Consider the following 26,906-nt stretch of genomic DNA (forward strand, 5'->3'; position numbering starts at 1 on the left):
CAAAAACAAAAAAACAAAACAAAAAGAAAGAACGCCAGAGCAAGTAGAAGGAAGGAAACAATAAAGATCAGAGCAGAAATAAACAACATAGACACCAAAAAAACAATTCAAAGGATCAATGAAACAAAGAGCGGGTTTTTTGAAAAGATAAACAAGATTGATGGACCCTTAGCTAGACTCACCAAGAAACAAAGAGAGAGACCCAAATACAAAAAATCAGTAATGAAAGAGGAGAAGTAAAAACTGACACCACAGAAATACAAAAGATCGTTAACAACTACTATGAACAATTATATGGCAACAAATTCAACAATCTAAGCGAAATGGACAAATTTCTAGAAACACATAGTCTCCTAAAACTGGACCAGGAAGAGACAGAAAACTTGCACAGACCAATAACAACAGATGAAATTGAAGATGTAATCAAGACTCTCCCAGCAAACAAAAGCCCAGGCCCGATGGCTTCATGGGGGAAGTTTTACTGAACATTCAAAGAAGAACTAACACCCATTGTCCTCAAACTATTTCAAAAATTTCAAGAAGAAGGAAGACTTTCAAACTCATATTATGAAGCCAGCATAATTCTAATTGCAAAACCAGAAAAAGACACTACAAAGAAAGAAAACTACAGGCCAATATCCCTGATGAACATAGACGCCAAAATCCTGAAAAAAATACTAGCAAATCAGATCCAGCAATACACCAAAATAATTATCCAACATGATTAAGTGGGATTCATCCAAGGGATGCAAGGCTGGTACAATATTCACAAATCAATACACGTGATACACCACATAAATAAAATGAAGAATAAAAACCACATGATCATATCAATACATGCCGAAAAAGCCTTCGACAAAATCCAGCATCCATTTCTGATAAAAATGCTCAGCAATGTGGGAATAGAGGGATCATATCTTGGCTTAATAAAGGCCATATATGAAAGATACATCATCATACTCAACATCGTACTCAATGGGCAAAAACTAAAAGCATTTTCCTTAAGAACAGGAACAAGGCAAGGATGCCCACTTTTGTCACTCTTATTTAACATAGTACTGGAAGTCTTAGCCACAGCAATCAGACAGGAAGAAAAAATAAAAGGGATCCAAATGGGAAAGGAGGAAGTGAAACTATCATTATTTGCAGATGACATGATACTATATGTAGTATAGTCCCCAAGGACTCCATCAAAAATCTATTAGACCTAATAAATAAATTTGGCAAAGTAGCAGAATACAAAATTAATGTCAAGAAATTGATGGCATTCTTATACACCAATGATGAACTCACAGAAAGAGAAACTAAGAAAACAATCCTATTTACCATTGCGGCAAAAAAACTAAGATACCTAGGAATAAATTTAACCAATGAAATAAAGGACCTATTTGCAGAAAACTACAAGTCATTGAAAAAAGAAATAGACAAAGATATAAAAAGTGGAAGCACATAACTTGTTCATAAATCAGAAGAATTAACATCACTAAAATGTCCATATTACCCAAAGCAATGTATAGATTCAATGCAATCCCCATCAAAATACCAATGGCATACTTCACAGAATTAGAACAAGTACTTCAAAAGTTCATATGGAACAAAAAAGACCTTGAATAGCCACAGCAATCTTGAAAAAGTACAAAGTTGGAGGGATATCATTACCAGATTACAGGTTGTAATACAAAGCCACTGTAATCAATCAGCCTGGTACTGGAACAAGAACAGGCATATAGACCAGTGGAACAGAACAGAGAATCCAGAAATGAACCTAAGGCAATATGCTCAATTAATATTTGACAAAGGTGGCAAGAGCACACAGTGGAGTAAGGACAGCCTCTTTAATAAATGGTGCTGGGAAAATTGGACAGCTACATGCAGAAAAATGAAACTACACCATCCACTTACACCCTACAGACAAATAAACTCAAAATGGATAAAAGACTTAAATGTGACTCATGAATCCATAAAAATTCTAGAAGAAACTGTGGCAACAAAATTTCAGGCATCATAGGCAGCAGAATTTTCACTGATACATCACCTAAGGCAATAGAAACAAAGGAGAAAATTAACACATGGGACTACATCAAACTCAAAAGCTTCTGCACAGCAAAAGATACAATCGTCAAAACGGAAAGGCTACCCAATGTATAGGAGAACATAATTGCCAATGATATATCAGATAAGGGGTTAATTTCCAATATATAGAGAGTGCTCATACAACTCCACAAAAGCAAGACAAAGAACCCAGTTAAAAAATGGGCAGAGGAGCTGAATAGACACCTCTCCAAACAGGACATACAAATGCCTAAGAGACATATGAAGAAATGCTCAACATCACTAATCATCAGAGAGATGCGAATTAAAACAACAATGAGGTATCACCTCTCACCTATCAGAATGGCTGCCAACAAAAAATCATCAAACAAGTGTTGGAGAGGGTGTGGAGAAAAGGGGACTCTAGTGCACTGCTGGTGGGAATGCAGACTGGTGCAGCCACTATGGCAAACAATATGGTATTACCTGAAAAAATTAAAAATTGAACTTCCATTTGACCCAGTGATCCCACTTCTAGGAATATACCCTAAGAAACCTGAAACAGCAATCAGTAAGAATATATGTACCACCATGTTTGTAGCAGCACTATGTACAATAGCTAAGATCTGGAAAGAGCCTAAATGTCCATCAGTAGACGGATAATAAAGCCGTTATACATATACACAATGGTGTACTATGCAGCTGTAAGAAAGAAAGATTTTTTATCCTTTGGGTCTACATGGAGGGACTTTGAAAGTATCATCCTAAGTGAAACAAGCCAAACAGAGAAAGACAAGTATCATATGATCTCACTTATTTGTGGAATATAATGAACATAACAGTCTGAGCAATGTGGTAGTCCCAGAGACGTGGAAGTGGCGTACAGACTGACAATCCCCAGAAGAGGGAGTGGTGGGGAAGAAATAAACCACAGGACTTATATGCATGTATGCATGAACAATGGACTTGGACAACAACGCTGGGGACAGGGCAGGGAGGGAGGGGAAGGGGGGAATCAGTGGGGGGGAAAAGGAGAAATATCTATAACAAAAATTAATTAATAAAAATAAATAAATAAATAAATAAAATTAAAAAATAAAATCCAGAAATAATTCTAAAAAACAAAAATTTATAAAGAAAGAAACTAACCTAGCCAATACTGGCTGACACACATGGTACAGATGCACCAAAAAGACCCAAAAAAGCAGCAGAATGCATCCCATTTTCTTTTAAATCCCAATCTAATTCCTTCTTTAGTAAACAGCATTATTCCAGAGTGTGTATCTTGAGACTTTTCTACCAGAGAAGTCAATGGCTCATGAAATCTATGAGCTTTGGGGATACATGGGAGTCAAGCTAAGGTATCCCAGGGCTTCATTGATCCCTCTGCTCCACGGTTTATCTCACACTGTACCTCTGCCACTTAAAGACCTTCGTATCATTCCCAACCACATTTATGAATCACATGTTAATTACTACAGTCATTTTTGAAAACTTGACAGAGATTTGGAAATCCGATCAATGACCTTTAAATTGCTCATTATTTTAAATTTAGTAAGCCCAATTTCTGAAATAATCTAAATAATTGCTCATATTTATGGGAAAGGATAGCAAGGTTACTTAACAACAAATAAAAATACACCAATATTCAACCTTAGAGGACTAAATAAATTTAACCAGGTCTGTATTATAAACTGTTATATACCATAAAAATTTATATTTTTAAAAAATAGGGCAACGGCAGGGTGCTGGGGCACCAAAGAGAACTCTGCGACCCAGTAGCCCACAAGAGCGGTGGGAAGCCAGAGCCTGAGAAGGACTGGTGCAATCTAGCTGCCTGCCCACAGAACTTGCAGGGTGGGGATCACCAGAGAGGCCTGTGCAACCCAGCAGGGACTGTGCAATCCAGTTACTCATGGGACCTGTGGGGTGCTGAAGCATCAGAGCGGTGTGTGTGACCAGCTGTGCACATGATAGGCATAGAGGATATGAAGATGGAGGCGGAGTGAATGAAAGCGACACAGACAATAACCTAGGACAAAACAGGAATTACAACTAAAATAAAGACAAATCCTTGGAAAAAAGCAACAGAAAAGCAGCAGTACAGGACCATATAACCAGGGGCACTGGTAGGATCTGTGGAGGCACAAGAGGGTGGCAGGCTGTGAGCCCATGGGCAGCAGCAGTCTTAGCTGTGAGCAATGCCCTTGGGGAATAAAGACCAAGACTCCACATCACACAGAGCTGGGACAGAGGATAAAATATCCAAAGCCACTCACCTGGGGGCTCTGGCAGAGGGAGGGCAGACTGGGCTAGAACTCTGTGGGGACACCCGGGATTTGGAGGGTACTCAGGGTCTTTGCTGAGTTGCGGCCACAAAGGATGGTAGCCATTGTGCTCCTACCAAGAGCTGTGGAAAAAAGCAACAGCCCCTTCCTCAGAGATTCAGCCTTTGCCAGATGAGGCAAAGAAATGCAAATTGAGGCTCATTAACAACCAGCATCTATCCCACCCTCTAGAAATCCTGTTATGCTGAACACGAGGACTACATTCCAAGGCACTGAGTAACTGAGACGAATAGCTACCAGGAAAAAGATAGAGAATAAATGAACATTTCCTGGGCTTGCAAATCTACCCAGGAGAGTAAGACTTGACAGTGGTGTTTAACATGGGTTCACCCAGATTCATCCACACCCAGTAGAGGGAGCCAAAAACAGCAGACACCAACAACCACAGGAAAATTTTGAAGGTTTCAAAACCCACTGATAGCCAAAATGGTGAAACAAAGAAACAAATCCCAAATGAAAGAACAAGAAAATTCTATCGAAGATGAGATAAATGAGGTGCAGTTAAGCAAATTATCCGAGAAAGACTTCAGAGCCATGATCTTGATGAAGCTCAACAGCATGTGTAAGGACAACAGCACCATGAGTAAAGATACAGAAACATTGAAAACCAACCAAGTGGAAATGAAGAATATTATAGCAGAAATAAAGAACATGCATTGGAAGGACTAAACAGCAGAGTAGGGGAAGCTGACGACCGGATCCGTGAATTAGAAGAGAAGGTAAAAAAATTCAGCCGATCAGAAAACCAAAAGGAAAACACAATTAAAAACAGGAAGATAGCTTAAGAGAACTGTGGGACAACAGGAAACGCAATAACATTTGCATCAAAAGAATCCCCAAAGAGAAAGAAAATGGGCACAGGTTATAGAATATATTTGAAGAAATAGTGACAGAAAACTTTCCTAACTTGGTGAAGGAAGAATGCATTCAAGTTCAAGAAGCACAGAGAGTGCCAAGTAAAAAGTACCCAAACAGGCCCACACCAAGACACATAGTAATCAAACTACCAAAAACTCAAGACAAAGAGAGAATCCTAAAAGCAGCAAAAGATAAGCAACAGGTTACCTATAAAGGAAACCCCATAAGGCTCTCAGCTGACTTCTCAACAGAAACACTACAGGCCAGAAGGAAATGACATGAGGTAATCAAGGTCATGAAAAACAAGGATCTGAATCCAAGATTTCTCTACCCAGCAAGGCTATCATTTAAAATAGAAGGTCAAATAAAGAGCTTCCTAGGCAAAAACAAAAAAAAAAACAAAAGGCTAAGGGAATATATTAACACCAAACCAGCACTGCAAGATATGCAAAAAGGAGTGCTGTAATTAGTAGAAGAAATAGGAAGAAAAATATAACCACACTAAACAAAAATGGCAATAAATTAGTACATATCAATTATCACCTTAACTGTGAATGGTTTGAATGATCTGATAAAAAGACACAGAGTAGCTGACTGGATAAAAAGCATGACTCACATACATGTTGTTTACAAGAAACCCACCTCAAAACAAAAGATGCACATAAGTTGAAAGTGAAGGGATGGCAAAAAATCTTTCAAACAAACAGAAACAAAAAAAAGCTGGGGTAGCAAAACTCATGTCTGATCAAATACATTTCAAAATGAAGACCATAACTAGAGACAAAGAGGCCACTACATAATATTGAAAGGATCTATCCAGCTGGAAGATATAACCTTGGTAAACATATATGCACCCAATATAGGAGCACCAACATATTTTAAAAATCTTCTAGAACTTCAAAGAAGAAATCAACAGCAATACAATGATAGCACAGGACTTCAACACCTTGCTGACATCACTGGATAGATCATCTAGAAAAAAATTTAACAAAGATACACAGACTCTAAATGAAGCTCTTGATCAAATGGATTTAATAGATATCTACAGAGAATTACACCCCAAACTTCATAATTCACATGTTTCTCAAGTGCACTTGGGACATTCTCAAAGATAGACCACAGGTCATGTTAGAGCACAAACTAAATTTCTACGAGTTCAAGAATATTGAAATCATATCAAGCATCTCCTTTGATCACAATGGCATGAAACTACAAATCGGTTGCAACAATAACATGCTAAGACATTTGAACACATGGGGGTTAAATGGCATGTTATTGCATAATGAATGGGTTACCATGGAGAGCAAGGAAAATTAAAAACTTCCTGGAAACCAATGAAAATGAACACACAACCCAAAATTCAAGGAATGCAGCGAAAGCAGTTCTGAGACGGAAGTTCATAGTATACTACAGGCCTGCCTCAAGAAACAAGAACAATTTCTAATAGACTATCTAACCTCACACCTTAAAGAATTAGAAAACAAACAAAAAGAAACCCCAGAGCAAATAGAAGAAAGAAAATAGTAAAGATCAGAGTAGAAGTAAATGACATGGGGACCAAAAAAACAATTTAAATGATCGATAAGTAAGAGCTGGTTTTTCGAAAAAACAAACAAACAAAAAACAAGATTGATGGACCCTTATCTAGACTCACCAAGAAACAAAGAGATCCCAAAAACACAAGATCAGAAATGAAAGAGAAGTAACAACTGACACCACAGAAATACAAAAGATCATTAACAACTACTATGAACAATTATATGGCAACAAATTCGACAATATAAGTGAAATGGACACATTTCTAGAAACACATTGTCTCCCAAAAATGGACCAGAAAGAGATAGAAAACTTGAATAGACCAATAACAACTAAGGAAATTGAAGAGGTAATCAAGACTGTCCCAGCAAATAAAAGCCCAGGCCCGGATGGCTTCATGGGAGAGTTTTCCTGAACATTTAAAGAAGAATTAACACCCATTGTCCTCAAACTATTTCAAAAAATTCAAGAAGGAAGACATCCAAACTCATTTTATGGAGCCAGCATAATTCTAATTTCAAAACCAGAAAAAGACACTACAAAGAAAGAAAACTACAGGCCAATATCCCTGATGAACATAGATGCCAAAATCCTGAACAAACTACTAGCAAATCAGATCCAGTAATACATCAAAAAAAGTTATCCCCATGATCAAGTGGTATTCATTTCAGGGATGCAAGGTTGATACAATATTCACAAATCAATAAATGTGACACACCACATAAATAAAATGAAGAATAAAAACCACACGATCATATCAATAGATGCTAAAAATGCATTCGACAAAATCCAGCACCCGTTTCTGATAAAAATGTTCAGCAATGTGGAAATAGAGGGATCATATTTCGATATTATAAAGGTGAAATATGAAAGACTTACAGCCAACATCATACTCAATGGGAAAAAACTAAAAGCATGTCCCTTAAGAACAGGAATAATACAAGGATGCCCACTTTTGCCACTCTTATTTAACATTGTACTGGAAGTCTTAGCCACGGCAATCAGACAGGAAGAAAAAATAAAAGGGATCCAAATTGGAAAGGAGGAAGTGAAACTGTCATTATTCACAGATGACATGATATTATACGTAGATAACCCCAAAGACTCCATCAAAAAGTTACTAGACTTAATAAATGAATTTGGCAAAGTAGCAGGATACAAAATTAACATCAAGAAATCACTGGCATTCTTATACACCAATGATGAACTCACAGAAAGAGAAAATGAAAACACAATCCCAGTTACCATCGCAGCAAAAAATATTTAGATACCTAGAAATAAACTTAACCAAAGAAATAAAAGACCTATTTTCAGAAAACTATAGGTCATTGTAAAAAGAAATAGAGGAAGATATAAAAGAGTGGCGGCACCTACCTTGTTCATGGATTGGAAGAATTAACACCATTAAAATGTCCATATTACCCAAAGCAATCTATAGATGCAATGCAATCCCCATCAAAATACCAACAACATATTTCACAGAACTAGAACAAATACTTCAAAAGTTCATATGAAACCAAGAAAGACCCCGAATAGTCACTGAAATCTTGAAAAAGAAGGACCAAGTGGGTGGGATCACAATACCAGATATCAGGTTATATTACAATGCTACTGTACTCAAAACAGCCTGGTATTGGCTCTAGAACAGGCATATAGGCCAGTGGAACAGAATAGAGAACACAGAAATGGACCCAAGACATTCCGCTCAATTAATATTTGACAAAGGAGGCAAGAGCATACAATGGAGTAAAGACAGCCTACTTAATAAATGAACTAGACCATCAGCTTACACTCAGAATGGATAAAAGACTGAAATGTGACCCGTGAATCTATAAAAATCCTAGAAGGATATGTAGGCAACAAAATTTCAGACATCATACACAGCAGAATTTTCATTGGTACATCACCTAAGGCAAGAGAAACAAAGGAAAAAATGAACACATTGGACTACATCAATCTGAAAAGCTTCTGCACAACAAAAGAAACAACCATCAAAATGGATAGGGGACCCACTGTATGGGAGAGCATCACTGCCAATAATACCTCAGATAAGGGGTTAATTTCCAAAATATATAGAGTGCTCATACAACTCAACAAAAGGAAGACAAAGAACCCAATTAAAAAATGAGCAGAGGAACTAAATAGACACCTCTCCAAACAGGACATAGAAATGGCCAAGAGACATATGAAGAAATGTTCAACATCACTAATCATCAGAGAGATGCAAATTAAAACAACAATGAGGTATCACCTCACACCTGTCAGAACGGCCACCATCAACAAATCATCAAACAACAAGTGTTGGCAAGGGTGTGGAGAAAAGGGGACTCTAGTACACTGCTGGTGGGAATGCAGACTGGTGTAGCCCCTATGAAAAACAATATGGTTTTACCTCACCACGTTAAAAATTGAACTGGCATTTGACCCAGTAATTCTACTTCTAGGACTATATTCTAAGAAGCCTGAAACACCAATCAGAAAGAATATACGTACCCCCATGTTCGTATCAGCACTATTTACAATAGCTAAGATCTGGAAACAGCCCAAATGTCCATCAGTAGATGAATGGATAAAAAAGCTGTTGTACATATACACAATGGAGTACTATGCAGCTGTAAGAAAGAAAGATCTCTTATCCTTTGAGACAACATGAAGGGACCTGGAGAGTATTATCCTAAGCGAAACAAGCCAAACAGAGAAAGATAGGTATCATATGATCTCACTTATTTGTGAATATAATGAACATAACAGTCTGAGGAATGGGGTAGTCCCAGAGACGTGGAAGTGGGGTCTAGACTGACAATCCCCAGAAGAGGGGTGGTGGTGGAGAGATAAACTACCAAACATATATGCATGTATGCATGAACAATGGACATGGAGAGCAAAGCTGGGGATAGGGCAGGGAGGGATAGGGAGGGGCAATCAGCAAGGGGAAAAGGAGAAACATCTTTAACAAAAAAAATTAATTAATTAAAAATAAATAAAAATATTTAAAGACAGAGTATGATGATAAACTTTGTTAAATTATTAAATAGGATATAAATGGTACATAAAGAATCTTTTACTTTACTATATATAAATATATACACAGAAGTGTCTCAGGGAAATATGATAAAACATTTCAAATATTTATTTCTAAGTGATATAATTATTATTTTTTTGTTACAAATTTCTAAGTTTTCAAATTTTAGCAATGAAACTACATTACTTATAAACCAGAAAAACAGAATATAAATGTTAGTATTTTAGAGCTTTAAATAAATTGTTTGCATGTACCTCTAGTACTTTCAAAGCAGCCATTTATGTGTTATTAATAGTACATAATAAAAATGCTCTCATTTATTTGTGAAATAAGGCAATAATTGTTGACTTGGTTTGTATATCTGTAAGTACCTGAAGGTTGCATAACTTATCAGTGATTTAATTATCCAGACTTTAGGCCATCTTTAATCAATTTTTGAACTAGTCTGCATTTTCTGAATCAGCAAAAGTGTGCGGTCAGAAAATCTAGAGGAATTAGATAAATTCTTAGAAACATACCAGCTTACAAAACTGACATGAAGAAATAGAAAGTCTGAATAGACTGATTCCTATTAAGAATGCTGAATCAGTAATGAAAAAACCTTCCTAATTAAAAAGTATATGCACCCATTTGTTCATTGCAACACTATTTGCAATAGCCAAAGATATGAAAGCAACCTAGGTATCCATTTATAAATGAATGGATAAAGATGTGATACACACACAAGCACTGTGAAATATTACTCAGCAATAATAAAAATAAAATTTGCCGTTTAGAACAAAAATGATTGACCTAAAAGATATTATGCCAAATGAAATGTCTGACAGAGAAAAACAAATACTGTATAATTTCAGTTATATATGGAATCTAAAAATAATAATAATATAACAAAACAGAAACAGACCCATATAGGGAACAAGCTGATGGTTGCAAAGGGGAGAGAGGTAGCGGGATTGATGAAATAAAAACAAAAAACAAGAATAATTCTACAGTTGATCCTGAACTTGTTTTTTAACTGCCAATATACCCTAAGAGTTATAGATTCTTGGCCTTCAGCTTATTAAAAACAAAAAACAAACAAAAAAATCTTCCAAAATTCCAGGACCAGATGCCTGCACTAATGAATTCTATCACTATTCAAAGAAGGATTAATAGCAATCCTTCAAACTTTTCTAAAAATTAGAAGAAGAGGGAATACTTCAAACTATTTTTAGAAGGCCAGCATTATCCTGATACCAAAATCAGACAAAGACACCAAAAAATTTTAGGCCAAAATCCCTGACAGACATATATACAAAAATTCTCAACAAAATATTAGCAAACTGAAATCAATAATATACTAAAAGAATAATACTCTGTAAAGTGGGATTTATTCCAAGTTGCAAGGATAGTTCAACAACTGCAAATCAATCAACACAATATAACACGTTAACAAAATGAGGGATAAAAATCACATGATCATCTCAGTATATATAGAAAAAGAATTTGACAAAATTTAACATCCATTTATATTAAAAACTCTAAATAAAATGGGTGTAGAGGGAACATGCAGCAACATAAAGGCCACATATAAAAAGCCCACAGATAACATCATACTCAATGGTGAAAAGCTGAAAGCTTTCCCTCTAAGATCAGGAACAAGACAATATGCCCACTTGCACCATTTTTATTCAGCATAGTACTGGAAGTCCTGGTCATAATAATTTATGCAATTAAAAGAAATAAAAGGCATCTAAATTGGAAAGAAAAAAAGTAGTAAAACTGTCACTATTTGCAGATGATAGGGTATTATATATTAAAAACTCTCAAAACTCCACAAAAAAAAAAAAAAAAAAAACCTGTTAGAATTAATAAAGACTAATTCAGTAAAGTTGCAAGATACAAAAGCAATATACAAAAATCAGTTGTGTTTTTATTTTTCCTTTTATATGTATCTTTATTGTTGATTATATTACAGATGCCCCTCCTTTTTTCCCCTTCACTCCCTTCTCCCCACTGCCGCCCCCTTCTGTCATCTCCAACTATTGTCTGTGTCTATTGGTTATGCATATATGCATATAAGTTCTTTGGTTTCTCTCTTCCTGCCCCACCTCCCCCCTTCCCTTTAAGGTTCCTCAGTCTAACAACCAATTTGTACTTCTTAATTCCTTCATCTTTTTCATCCATTTCCCCAACCCTCTTCCCATCTGGCAACCAACTAAAAGTTCTCTGTATCTGTGAGTCTGTTTCTGTTCTGCTTGTACATTTTGTTTGTAGATTCAATTGTTGATAGATATGTATTTATTGCCATTTTATTGTTCATATATTTTTTTTCTTTTTCTTCTTCAAGAAGACCTGTCAACATTTCATATAATACTGGTTTGGTGGTCATGAACTCCTTTAGCTTTTTCTTGTCTGGGAAACTCTTTATATGGCCATCGATTCTAAAAGATAGCTTTGCAGGACAGAGTAATCTTGGTTGTTGGTCCTTGCTTTTCATCACTTTAAAGATTTCTTGCCACTGCCTTCTGGCCTGTAAAGTTTCTTTTGAGAAATCAGCTGAAAGTCTGATGGGAGCTCTGTTATAGGTAACTAACTGCTTTCCTCTTGCTGCTTTTAAGATTCTCTCTTTGTCTTTAACCTTTAACATTTTGTTGCTGATTTCTCTTGGTGTGGATCTCTTTGGGTTCATCTTGTTTGAGACTCTGTTCATCCTGGACTTTTTTGTCTGTTTCCATCACCAAGTTAGGGAAGTTTTCTGTCATTATTATTTCTTTTTTTTTTTTTTTTTTCTTTATTGATTTTTTTTTAAAGAGAGGAAGGCAGAGAGAGAGAGAGATAGAAACATCAATGAGAGAAAACATCGATTGGCTGTCTCCTACATGACCCCCATTGGGGATTTGGCCCACAACCTAGGCATGTGCCCTGACCAGGAATCAAAGTGGTGACCTCTTGGTGCATGGGTCGATGCTCAACCACTGAGCCACAGCAGCCGGGCTGTCATTATTTTTTCAAATAGTTTTCAATTTCTTGCTCTCTCTTTTCTCCTTTTGGCATTCCCATGATGCAATTTTTGGTACACTTGAAATTGTCCCACAGGTTCCTTATACTATCCTCATTTCTTTGGATTCTGTTTTCTTTTTGCTGTTCTGATTGGGGTTTTTTGCTTCCTATATTCAAAATTAATGGTTTGTTTCTTGGCTTCATTTACTCGACTATTGATCCCCTGCAAATCATTCTTTGTTTTATGTAGTGCATCCTTAATTTCTGACTGGTTCTTTATCATGCTCTTGAGGTCCTCATTAAGTTCCATGACATTCTCACAAAATTCCTTTAAATTCTAAGTTAATTGAGAATCCTTATTACCGATGTTTTGAACTCTGTATCTATTAAATTGCTTATGTCCATTTTATTTAGTTGTTCTCCTGGAGTTTTGCTCTGTGCTTTTATTTGGGACATGTTTCATTGTCTCCTCACTTTAGCTACCTCCCTGTGTTTGTTTCTATGTATTAGGTAGAGTTGCTATGTCTCCTAGGCTTCCTAGGGTGGCCTGTTATAGTAGGTGTCCTGTAGGGTCCAGGCACAGCCTCCCTGATCACCCCAGGTGGGTTTACAAGTTGCACCCCTTATGTGGACTTTACACCATTCTCTTGTAATTGAGTCTTGATTGCTGTTGGCACATAAATGGGAGGGATTTACTCAGGCTGATCAGTTGCAAGAACTGGCTATGCCCACTGACCACCAACCTCTGACTACCTTGGATGATCAGCTGTGCGGGGGTCCACTACACAGAGCAAGACTTACTTCAACAGGGCCCTGGTACCCACTGAGTCCATTCCTTGAGTGTGTCACTTGTGGAAGTGGTCTGGTGATGTTGCTTCAATGAGGTCTTACACTGGTTGTGCTGGCTCTGCGGCCAGGTCAGTCAGTCATTGCCTGTGTTCTACGTGGGGCCAGCAGGCATAATCTACAAAGGTATCTGCTGATGGCTGTTTCTTGTGCTGGACTTGGAGGTGTCCAGGCAAAGCCACCTGTGAACCAAGGCTGGCTGCTTCAAGTGCCAGGCCTGGGACCGCTTACTAAAGGTATGGGGCTCACTGAGGCCAGGTGCTGCTTGTTTGAGAGAAATCTGAAGCAGGAGCCAAAACAGGCCAATCCTACCGTAAAGCCACTAGAAACGGCTTGGGTGGGCCCAAAAGTTGGGCAGGGCTGGGCCTCAGGAATCACCAGGGTGGGGAAAACAGTGTGAGCCAAGTTACTGGAGTCCCAGATATGGTTCTGCCTGCTGGTCCCATGGGGGAAGGGCTCACCAAAGGAACAATGGCCTCGGACAGCAGATCTGTCCAGAAGAAAGTTGCCTCTCCAGCCCTTGTCCTGATGCCAGACAACTCAGTTCTTCTCAGTAAGTCTCTGGTGCCTTTCAAGCTGCCTCCCCAATGTTGGAGCCCAGAAGGAGCGAGTCTGAGTAAGTCCATGTGCAGGCCCTTTAAGAGAAACTGCCTGAAGCTCCAGCAGTTTCAGCCTCACTCAGCCTCAGTTCCCACTGGATTTTATAGCCAGAAGTTATGGAGACTTCTCTTCCTCACACTGGAACCTGAGCTGGGGGCCTGGTGTAGAATGAGGACCTCTTGCTCTTTAGGGAGGATTTTCCCAGCCAAGGTATCTTTCCTAATTTTTATCTGCCACATGTGAGTGTGGGACCAGCCCGTCTGCACCTCCACTCCTCATTCCAGCCTCGATATAGCTTCTTCTTTACTTTCATAGTTGTAGGACTTCTATTCAGCTCAATTTCAGGCGGTTGTGAAGGATATTTGTTCTGTAGTTTAGTTGTAATTTTGGAATGGTTGTCGGAAGAAACGAGTACCACATTTACCTAAGCTGCCATTTTGACCGGAAGTCTCAGTTTGTTTTTATACACCAATAATACACTATCAGAAAGAAATATTAAGTAATCAATCCCATTTACAATTATTTCAAAAAGAATAAAATACCTAGGAGTACATTTAAACAAAGATGTGGAAGACCTGTACACTGAAAACTATAAGACACTGATGAACAAAATTGAAGACAACACAAATAAATGGAAAGATACTGTATACTCATGGATTGGAAGAAATAATATTGTAAAATGTCCACACTTCCCAAAGCAATCTAATGATCTGCTGCAAACCCTATAAAAATTCTAATGATATTTTTCACAGAATACAATAATCCTAAAATTTATATGAAACCACCAAAGATACAAAACAACCAAATCAATCCTGAGAAACAATAGAGCTGGAGGATTATTTACAGGTGTGTTTGTTTGTTTTCAAAAAGACTGACTTGAGGCCCTGGATGAGTAGCTCAGTTAGTTAGAGCTTCATTCTAATATGCCAAGAATGCGGGTTTGTTCTCTGGTCAGGCACGTACAAGAAACAACCAATGGATACATAAATAAGTGACACAACAAATCTCTCTCTCTCTTTTGCCCTTCTCTCCCTCTCTTTGTCTCTTTCTTTTCCTCTCTCTCTCTTTCTCTCTCTCAATGTCTTTTAAAAATCTAAAAAATCTGCCCTGGCCAGTTTGGCTCAGCGGTTAGAGCGTCGGCCTGCGGTCCGGAGAGACCCGCGTTCGGTTCCCGCTAAGGGCACGTACTTCGGTTGCAGTTTGTCCCCGGCCCTGGTTGGTCGTGCGGGTGGCAGCCACTCGATGTGTCCCTTCACATCGATGTTTCTCACTCTCTCTCCCTTCCTCTCTCTCCCTCCCATTCTATCTGTACAAAAAAAAATGTAAAAATATCCTCGGGTGAGGATAAAAAAAAAAAAATCTAAAAAATCTGACTTGAACAATTGCAAAAATCAACAAAATAAGAAAATTATTAGCTAGCTACTCCAAAGAAATAAAAATAAAAAGCACAATTGCACAAAATAAGGAATGATAAAAGGAGCATTATTACTTATAGAAATAAGAAAAGATTATTTTGAACAACTCTATAGAAATAAATTGGAAAACCTAGATGAAATACATTATTTTCAAGGAAAAGAGTGTTTATCAATACTGAATGCAGAGAGGATTGAGAGAAAAAAAAAATTCTAGAAAACAAATAGAGTAAGTTATAACCCATCCAAAACACCAAGCCAATTAACATGGTTTTACAGAAATTCTATTAAACCTCCAGAGACTAAATACACCCAATGCTGTTTGAACTATTTCAGAGCAGAGGTCAAGAAAGAACATTTCTAACCATTTCATCAAATGAATATAGCAATGAGAGATAAACATGATAAATATTTAAAAGTACATGTAGAAATTTAATATTTGATAAAGGTTACATATCAAATCATTTGTTAAAATAGACATTTTCATAACAAATACTGGGACAATTAACTAACCATTTGGAAAAAGTTAAGATTGAATCCATACTTCACACTATGTACCAGGGTAAATTCCACATGGATCAGAGATCTAACTGCAAAAAAAAAAAAAAAAAAAAAAAGAGAAGTCACACAAGTACTTTGAGAAAATATGGATGAATTAATCTTTTACATGGAAGTGGGAAAATCCAGAAATAATAAAGGAAAATATTTAAACTGTGAATATATCAAAATAAAAATATTTTGTATAGCAAAGAACATCATAATAAAAAATTTTAAATGTCCAAGTGGAAGTATTTACATTATAAAAAGAACAAATCTCATCATTCTATAAAGAGCTCTTAAAATTTTAGAAAAAAAAAAGACCTGAAATCTATGGAAATGTTAGGCAAAAGAACTGAACAAACATGTCAGAGAAAAATAAATGTAAATAACAATTAATGCACAACAAGATCCATAAATTTAATTTAGATGAGATATACAAGTAAAACTTCTCTGATATAAAATTCCTTATATTGGCAAAAACAAAATAAAAATTTTAAAACAGACTCTGGTGATGAGGGAATAGAGACATACATTATGATTTGGAAGTAAAATATAGCACAACTCCACATGAATAGAAATTTGGAAATATCTAACAAAATTTTACATGAATTCCACTTTGACTCAATAACCCACTTTTAGATTCTGCCAGGAAGATATTCCCCCAGAAAGACAAAATAACATGTGCAATGTTATTCATATGGCACTATTTGTATTATCAAAAGACTCAACATCTTAGAGTTCTACTAAAATCAAGGACCGATTGAATAAACTATGGTTACTTCCACACAATGATGTATTATGTAGTTGTAAAAAAAAAAAAAAAAAGAGAGAGATCTCTATGTATTAATATGAAGTATTGTTGATGAAAACAGCAAGATGCAAAACAATGTATATAAGTAAGCTTTCTGGTTGGAAAGGAAAAGAAAAAGATAGGTAGATGATAGATAGATGATACATAGATAGATCGATCGATCGATAAATAGTAGAAAGAGAGAGATTTGCTTATTTACTTATTTTCAAAATGAAACACTAGAAAAATAAATCAGAAACTAAGAAAATAGGCCTATGTAGGAAATAGAGTGGAAGAGATAAGAATGGAAATACTACTTCTCTGAGGATTCCATTTTATATAGTTTTAACTTCTGAACCACATTAATGTTTTATTATGGTATAAAACCTAAGTTAAGCTTGAAATTATGTGCTGCCTTGACATCTGGTAAAATCAGGGGGTCTTGAACTGGAAGTTTCCCTCCTCACTCTGCTCCCTGTGGATAAGGTCCTTCTGTCAAACAGCACTCATTATCAAAGGAACTAGGCACCATTACTGTTTATTTTCCATTAGATAGTTTCAGGTCTCTGCCAGCCCAAAGAATTGTTCAGTCAAGCAAATCACATCCTCCCACAAGAACCAGCAGCATCCCACCATCCTGATACTATAAAGCCTGCCAGCCACAGCTCCTGGTTGCCAACGCTGTTCCAGAGTGTAACCCCTATGTGGCCCTGCATGAAGTACAGGGCCCTTCCCCACTGGAGTTTTGAGTGTATGTGACTAATAAACTGTCTGTCTTATCTGTCTAGTGTCAAGTATGTGTGTTCAGCTACTTTCCTAATTCTAGGGTTAGAATGTTTCCTTCATCAATGGGGTGAATAGAAGGCAATGAAAATATTTATACACTCAAAAACAAACAAACAAACAAAATCAAATTGTAATGTAAGAATATATCAAATTGGTAATATAATCATCCAGTACAAAGAATTACTTCAGTTGACTTTTGACTGTTCATTTTTAGTGGCATGTATCTCAAGATTTAATGGTAACAGTACTATAATTTTAAAATCATTTTATGTATTTGTAAAACAGAGAAAATTAGAAAATATTTTACTAGGGGCCAAGATTTTCAGTGGAATCAAAAAGATAACAAATACAACATCAAAGAAGTTTAAAAAAAATTGTAATGTTAAATGGAGATAACAATAAAGATTCATAATTTTTAAAATAGATATATAGTATCTTTGTCCATTTAAAAGATTTTTATGCAATGCCATCCTTGTAGTAATGAGCATCATTAGCCCAGTTATCTTTGGTTCCATATACCAAGTTAAGGAAATCAGGACTTAGAGAAATGGCTAGAGTAAATACAAGGTGAGAATAGAACATTTTATTGTTCCAGAAAGCACAGATTTACTTAAACATGGTATGCAAGGCAACTGAGAGGAGCTATCAGTGGTAATATTTGACATAACTTAAAATGAAGAATAATGATTATAATTCATTGAATACATTGAATAAATAAAAATCCACAAGTCTATGCTGATAGTAAATAAATTAATGAATACATACTCTTTTTTTTTTTTTTTTGGCCAGCCTTAAAGGTGACATCATCTCCTGATTCAGAAAATTGGTAATTAAAAGAAAACTAGAATTCATCATCTATAATTGGGAGGAGCTTATATAGTTCCTCAGCTAAGGTGAAAAAATTTTTTAACTTTTTAAATTTATTTTATTTATTTATAATTTATTTTTATTGTTGAATGTATTACAGATGTTCCTCTTTTCTGCTAATGACCCCCTCCTCCCTGCTCCCACCCCCCTCCTGTCTTCCTGTCTTTCCCCAAATTGTGTCCATTGGTTATGCATATATATATATATATATATATATATATATACACACACACACACACACACACACACACACATATAAATTCTTTGGTTTATTTATTCTCACACCCCAAAGCTTTTCCCTTTGAGATTTGTCAATCTAACAACCAAGTTGTACTTCTTAATCTCTTCAACTTTTTCACCCGTTCCCCTAACCCCCCTCCCATCTGACAACCAACAAAATATTCTCTGTATCTATGAGAATGTTTCTGTTCTGCTTGTTCATTCTGTTTGTAGATTCAATAGTTGATAGATATGTATTTATTACCATTTTTTTGTTTATATTTTTTATCTTTTTCTTCAAAAAGACCCTTCAACATTTCATATAATAATTGTATGGTGGTGATGAATTCCTTTAGCTTTTTCTTGTCTGGGAAACTATATGTCAATTGATTCTAAATGATAGCTTTGCAGGATAGCATAATCTTGGTTGCTTTTCATCACTCTGAATATTTTTTGTCACTCTCTTCTGGCCTGCAAAGTTTCTTTTGAGAAATCAACTGACAGTCTTATGGGAGCTCCCTTGTAGGTAACTGTTTTTCTCTTGCTGCTTTTAAGATTCTCTCTTTGTCTTGAACCTTTTGCATTTTGATGATATGTCTTAGTGTGGGCCTCTTGGGGTTCATTTTGTTTGGGACTCTCTGTGCTTCCTGGACTTGTATGTCTGTTTCCTTCACCAAGTTAGAGAAGTTTTCTGTCATTATTGTTTCAAACAGGTTTTCAATTTATTGTTCTCTCTCTTCTCCTCTGGCACCCCCAAGATGCAAATGTTGCTATGCTTGAAGTTATCCCAGCGGCTTCTTACACTACCCTCATTTTTTTGGATTCTTTTTTCTTTTTGCTGTTTTGGTTGGGTGTTTTTTAATTCTGTGTATTCCAAATTGATTTACCTAATTCTACTATTGAATTTCTGTAAATTATTCTTTATTTTAGTTAGTGCATCCTTCATTTTTGACTTTGCATCCTTCATTTCTGACTAATAACTTTTTATGCTCTTGAGGCCCTCACTAAGTTCATTGAAGCTCTCACTAAGTTCATTGAACATCCTTATAAGCAGTGTTTTGAACTCTTCATCTGTTAAGTTGCTTATCTTCATTTCATTTAGTTCTTTTTCTAGAGCTTTGTTCTATGCTTTCATTTGGGATGTGTTTCTTTGTCTCCTCATTTTTCCTGCCTCTCTGTGTTTGTTTCTATGTATTATGTAGAGTTGCTATGTCTCCTGTGCTTCCTAAGGTGACCTATTGTAGTATGTGTCCTGTAAGGTCCAGTGGCACAGCCTCCCTAGTCTCCCAGCTGGGCCCTCGAGGTGTACCTCTCATGTGGACTTCACACCCTTCAGTTGTAATTGAGTATTGTTTGCTGTTGGCACATCAATGAGAGGGTTTTACTCAGGCTGATCTGCTGCAAGGACTGGCTGTGCCCACTATCCACTGACCTCTGACTACCTTGGATGATCAGCTGTGCAAGGGTCCACCACACAGAGCAAGATTTATACTGGTATTCACTGAGTTCATTCCTTGAGTGTGTCACTTGTGGAGGTGGTTTGGTGGTGGTGCTTCGCAGTGTTCTGAAGCTGTCCACTGGGTGTGCTGGCTCTGGAGCCAGGTCAGTCAGTCATTGCCTGTGTTCTATCTGGGGCCACCCAGCATGAGCTACCAAGTGTTCTGCAGATAGCTGCTTATTGTGCTGGGCTTGGAGGTGCCCCAGAAAAGCCAAGTTGTGAACCAAGCCTGGATCCATCTAGTGCCATGCCTGGGGCCACGTAACAAGAGGTATGGGGCTCGCCGAGACCAGATGCTGCTTGTTTGAAAGAATTTAGGAATATCTGAAGCAGGATCCAAGACAGGACATTTCTATGGTAAAGCAACTGGCAACAGCTTGGGTGGGCCTGGAAGTTGGTGGGGCAGGGCCTCAGGATATCACTAAGGCAGGGCAAACAGTGTGAGCCAGCTTGCTGGAGTCCCAGGTATGGTGGCAGTCTGCCTGCCCTGTGGGGGAAGGGCTCACCAAAGGAGTAAAGGCTTCTGACAGCACATCTGTCCAGGAGAAAGCTGCCTCTCCAGCCCTCACCCCAATGCCAAACAACTCTGTTGTTCCCTATGTGTCTCTGGCGGCTCTCAAACTGCCTCCCCTCCAAGTTTAGAGTGAGCAAGTCAGAGTAAGTCCATGTGCAGGCCTTTTAAGAGGAGCTGCCTGGGGCTCCAGCAGACTCAGCCTCCCTCACCTTAACTCCCACTGGTTTTACAGCCAGAAGTAATGGGGACTTCTCTTTCTGGCATTGGAACCCTGGTGGGGGACGAGGACCCCTTACTCCTCAGGAAGGATCTCACAGCTAAGGTATCCCTCCTGATTTTATCCGCCACACATGGGTGTGGGACTAGCCCATCATGCCTCTGCCCCTCCTACCTGTCTTGATGTGGCTTCTTCTTCAATTCCGTAGTTGTAGGACTTCCATTCAGCTTGATTTCAGGTGGTTTTGAATGATGGTTTTTCTGTAGCTTAGTTGTAATTTTGATGTGGTTGTGGGAGAATGCAATACAGCATTTACCTACGTAGCCATCTTCATCAGAAGTCCTAACTTTTTTTAAACAGAAAGAAAAACCATATAATAAATTGAAGGAGGAATGATAGAATTAAATGTTACACTGCAATTTTCAATATTTTTGTTTTCAGGCAAGAATCATCAATAAACACTAAATTCACTATGTAAAAAGTTGGTGGGCATCAGGACATTTGCTTGGTGCCAGATGACTTGGCAAGGACAATGGAAAAACATATTTCTACAATGGAAAGGTCTGTCAGCACCTTAACCTAGTGATCAAAATTAGCATTACAAATAGGAAGCAATGAGACAACATGGGCCTGCTGAGATGATGCAACATGAGCCACCCAGATCATCTATGTAACGTCCTTAACAAAATACTATTTAATCTGAATCTACTGTTCCAGCCTCTTCACATTGTTAATGTGATAGAAATAAGGAGCAGTCTAAATAAAAAGAAACATAATAATCAATGCATGATTTTATCTTTGTTGGAAGAACCTGCTATAGGTAGTATTTTAGGGACAATGAGAAATTTTATTATGGACTAGTTAGTAGGTGATATAAGGAACTTTTGTTCATTTTTTAGGTGTATTATAGTATCATAGTATAAGGAAATATTGTTATTTTTAGGTACTTGCTGAATTATTTGTGGTGGAAGTACCAAACTCTTGCAAATCACTTTAAAATGGTTCAGCAAAAGTTAGATGGTAGAGCAAATATAGCAAAATGATAATGATTTTTCAATATAAGTGATGGGTATATGATATTGACCAGTTATTCTTTCAACTTTTCTGTGTTACTGAAAATGTTTATAATAAAAAATTATAAGAAAATAATGCCATTTTACTTATCTGCTTTATTTTATTTTATTCTCTATTTATCATCAGATAGAGTGTGAGAAAGGGAAAGAGAGAGAGAAACATTGATGTGAGAGAGACACATTGACTAGTTGCCTCCTGCACGACCCGACCAGGGTCAGGGATGAACCACAACCAAGGTACATGCCCTTGACCAGAATCAAACTCAAAACTCATTGGTTCTCAGACTGCTACTCTAACCACTGAGAAAAACTGGTCAGGGCTTATCTGCTTTATTTTAAATGCAACAGAGTCATTTCCACTTCTGAGTAATACATGGCCAAGTTTGTAGTTGACCAGTTCTCCCACTGAAAAAAATTTTTAAAACTTGGTAAAATTTAAAAATCCTCTAATGTTTAAAGGCATCAGAAAAGCTGTTGATACAATAGGGACTAGAGGGCCCAAGATTCTAGAGCCAGGAGAACTGTGGAGAGATGTGCTGACTTCAGCAGCCTCTTTTATTTTGGGGAATATTTGTCAAATCTGGACTCAGGACAAGAGGCTAAGGACTTAAACTTTGCCTGAGCTCAGGGTCACTGCTAGGGAACAGAGAAACCAGAGATCTTTGTTGTAGAGACTTGAGAGGCTGATGTCCAAGTAGTATCAGAAGGGCACAAAACTAAGCCTAATATGTGCAGGCTATTTTCTTCCTAAATTCTGGAGCTGTATAGGGCATTATGCTAAATGGCTAAGAAGAAAACTGCTTAAAATTTGAGTGGGGTTTTCTGAGATGTGGACAAGGATTTGAATTCAAGACTATCAGGGGAGAGTACACCAGTGAAAATACCGGGCTCTCAATCAAAAGATCTTGAAAATTTCTTTTAAGACCAGAAGAGAATCAGAGGCAGACAGGACCTTTTAAATGGCTGGTTTGGCTCAGCAGTTGGAATATTGGCCTGTGGACCAGAGAATCCCAGGTTTGGTTCTCGCTAGGGGCACGTACAAAAAAACAACAACAGCAGCAACAAAGCACCTGCAATTAGCATGTTCTTCCTCCCAGGAGCACACCAGTGCCTTTTCTTTCTCTCTCTTCTTCCCCCACAGGCGTGCATCTCCTAAACCCTAAGGTACTCCACTAGACATGCAACCAGGGGAGCAACGGGCAGTGGCAGCTGGTCCCAGGCTAACCCTCTGAACCTGTCTCCAAGCCCCCTTTTCTCTGACTTTTCAGTGAGCCAAAGCAGCTCAGTCTAGGCTCATTTCTTACCTATACCATTTCTAGGGAGCCAAAGCAGCTCAGCCTAGGCTCTCCTGTTGCTTCTTCTATCTTAAATTCTTTCTTGTTTCCTTGTGCCCAGCTTTAATTAACATACTGTCAAAATAAATAAATAAATAAATACATACATACATACATACATACATACATAATAACTGCAACCAGCCTCAACTCTGCCTTATTTGTCTAGAGGGACTAGCTATCACTCTATCTGCTAATCAGAGGAAAAGTTGAAGCATCCCTGAGGGAAGCTAACATTATTTGGATCCTTCACAATGGCTACCACCAAGATCTAAGATGAAGATGACAATGTTCAGAGCATTTTTAAAAATTCCTTTTTTGTGTTCCTTTTTAAGAATAAAGAAAATTTTTCATGCCTAATCCTCTGAGCCAACTTCTCCTTTGTCCTCTTTGCCTATACCTAAATAAACTCTTTGACAAGGATAATGTGATGGTCATGATTGACATAAACCAATTAAAGTTCATCATTATACATACACCAAATTAGCCTGCTGAGAGACCAAGCATCTTTAGAAAAATATGGCCTCTTAGAAGAGAATGAACCCATTTATCATTGTCTTAGCAGGGAAAGAGGGAATGTCAATTGGATAAGCAATCAACAGTGTTGCCAAGTTATCTACCCACTGTTAGTATGGAACCTTGGGCAAGCTATACAATCTCTTTGAGCCACAATTTTTCTATCTGTAAAATTTAGATGATACTAATACCTCAAAAGGTTGCTGTAGTATGCAATAACATAATATATATTGTTCAAAAGCTACTTACAATCATAGCAGGGGACTTCAACACCCTGTTGACAGCACTTGATAGATCCTCTAGGCAAAAAATTAGCAAGAAAACAGAGACTCTAAATGAAACACTAGACCAAATGGATTTAATAAATATCTACAGAGAATTACACCCCAAAACTACAGAATACACATTCTTCTCAAGTGTACATGGGACATTCTCAAAGATAGACCACATGATAGGACACAAACTAAATCTCTACAAGTTCAAGAAGATTGAAATCATATCAAGCATCTTCTCAGATCACAATGGCATGAAACTAGAAATCAATTACAACAAGAACATGCAAAGACATTTCAACACATGGAGGCTAAATAGCATGTTATTAAACAATGAATGGGTCACCGAGGAGATCAAGGAAGAAATTAAAAACTTCCTGCAAACCAATGAAAATGAACACACAACAACACAAAATCTATGGGATGCAGCGAAAGCAGTTCTGAGAGGGAAGTTCATAGCACTACAGGTCTACCTCAAAAAACAAGAAAAATTTCTAATTGACTGTCTAACCTCACAACTTAAAGAATTAGAAAGCAGCCCTGGCCAGTTTGGCTCAGCGGTTAGAGCGTCGGCCTGCGGTCCGGAGAGACCCGGGTTCGGTTCCCGCTAAGGGCACGTACTTTGGTTGCAAGTTTGTCCCCGGCCCTGGTTGGTCGTGCAGGTGGCAGCCACTCGATGTGTCTCTTCACGTCGATGTTTCTCTCTCTCTCTCTCTTTCTCTCTCTCTCTCCCACTCTATCTGTACAAAAAATGGAAAAATATCCTCGGGTGAGGATAAAAAAAAAAAGAAGAAGAAGAAGAATTAGAAAGCAAACAAAAAGAAAACCCCAGAGCAAGTAGAAGGAAGGAAATAGTAAAGATCAGTGCAGAAATAAATGACATAGAGACCAAAAAAACAATTCAAAGGATCAATGAAACAAAGAGCTGGTTTTTCGAAAAGATAAACAAGATTGATGGACCCTTAGCTAGACTTACCAAGAAACAAAGAGAGAGAACCCAAATACACAAAATCAGAAATGAAAGAGGAGAAGTAACAACCAACACCACGGAAATACAAAAGATCGTTAACAACTACTATGAACAACTATATGGCAACAAATTCGACAATCTAAGCGAAATGGACAAATTTCTAGAAACACACAGTCTCCCAAAACTGGAACCAGAAGAGATAGAAAACTTGAACAGACCAATAACAACTAAGGAAATTGAAGAGGTAATCAAGACTCTCCAAGCAAACAAAAGCCCAGGCCCAGATGGTTTCACGGGGGACTTTTACCGAACATTCAAAAAAGAACTACGTAACACCCATTCTCCTCAAATTATTTCAAAAAAGTCAAGAAGAAGGAAGACTTCCAAACACGTTCTGTGAAGCCAGCATAATTCTAATTCCAAAACCAGAAAAAGACACTACGAAGAAAGAAAACTACAGGCCAATATCCCTGATGAACATAGACGCCAAAATCCTGAACAAAATATTAGCAAATTGGATCCAGAAATACATCAAAAAAATTATTCACCATGACTAAGTGGGATTCATTCCAGGGATGCAAGGCTGGTACAATATTCGCAAATCAATAAACGTGATACACCACATAAACAAAATGAAGAATAAAAACCACATGATCCTATCAATAGATGCTGAAAAAGCATTTGACAAAATCCAGCATCCATTTCTGATAAAAACGCTCTGCAATGTAGGAATAGAGGGATCATATCTCGACATAATAAAGGCCATATATGAAAGACCTACAGCCAACATCATACTCAATGGACAGAAACTAAAAACATTTCCATTAAGAACAGGAACAAGACAGGGATGTCCACTTTCGCCACTCTTATTTAACATTGTACTGGAAGTCTTAGCCACAGCAATCAGACATGAAAAAAAAAAAAAGGGATCCAAATTGGAAAGGAGGAAGTGAAACTGTCATTATTTGCAGATGACATGATATTGTACATAGAAAACCCTAAAGACTCCATCAAAAATCTATTAGACTTAATAAGTGAATTTGGCAAAGTAGCAGGATACAAAATTAACGTCAAGAAATCGACGGCATTCTTGTACATCAATGATGAACTCACAGAAAGAGAAACTGAAAAAACAATCCCATTTACCATCGCGCCAAAAAAATTACGATACCTAGGAATAAACTTAACCAAAGAAGTAAAGGACCTATTTGAAGAAAACTACAGGTCATTGAAAAAAGAAATAGAGGAAGATATAAAAAAGTAGAAGCACATACCCTGTTCATGGATTGGAAGAATTAACATCATTAAAATGTTCATACTACCCAAAGCAATCTATAGAGTCAATGCAATCCCCATCAAAATACCAACGACATATTTCAAATACTTCAAAAGTTCATATGGAACCAAAAAAGACCCCAAATAGCCACAGCAATCTTGAAAAAGAAGAACAAAGAAGGTGGGATCACAATACCAGATATCAGGTTATACTACAAAGCGACTGTAACCAAAACAGCCTGGTACTGGCACAAGAACAGGCTTATAGACCAGTGGAACAGAACTGAAAACCCAGAAATGGACCCAAGGCGATACGCTCAATTAATATTTGACAAAGGTGGCAAGAGCATACAGTGGAGTAAAGACAGCCTCTTTACTAAATGGTGTTGGGAAAATTGGA

The 26,906-nt window shown here is 37.4% G+C and overlaps 1 long non-coding RNA gene across 2 annotated transcripts; it reads right to left on the minus strand.

Annotated features, from left to right (window-relative positions):
* Positions 1-16,117: 16,117 nt before the first annotated feature.
* Positions 16,118-24,282, minus strand: LOC118619560. 2 transcript variants are annotated; one of them, XR_004957293.1, is made up of 3 exons: positions 24,239-24,282; positions 21,241-21,412; positions 16,118-16,225 (listed from the first exon to the last, which is right to left on the minus strand). It is a non-coding gene; the product is annotated as an uncharacterized LOC118619560 (long non-coding RNA). The 2 variants fall into 2 exon arrangements; XR_004957292.1 differs by lacking the exon at positions 24,239-24,282 and adding an exon at positions 23,444-23,542.
* Positions 24,283-26,906: the final 2,624 nt, after the last annotated feature.

Source organism: Molossus molossus, unplaced genomic scaffold (assembly GCF_014108415.1).
Source record: "Molossus molossus isolate mMolMol1 unplaced genomic scaffold, mMolMol1.p scaffold_m16_p_7, whole genome shotgun sequence".
Taxonomy (NCBI): Eukaryota; Metazoa; Chordata; class Mammalia; order Chiroptera; family Molossidae; genus Molossus; species Molossus molossus.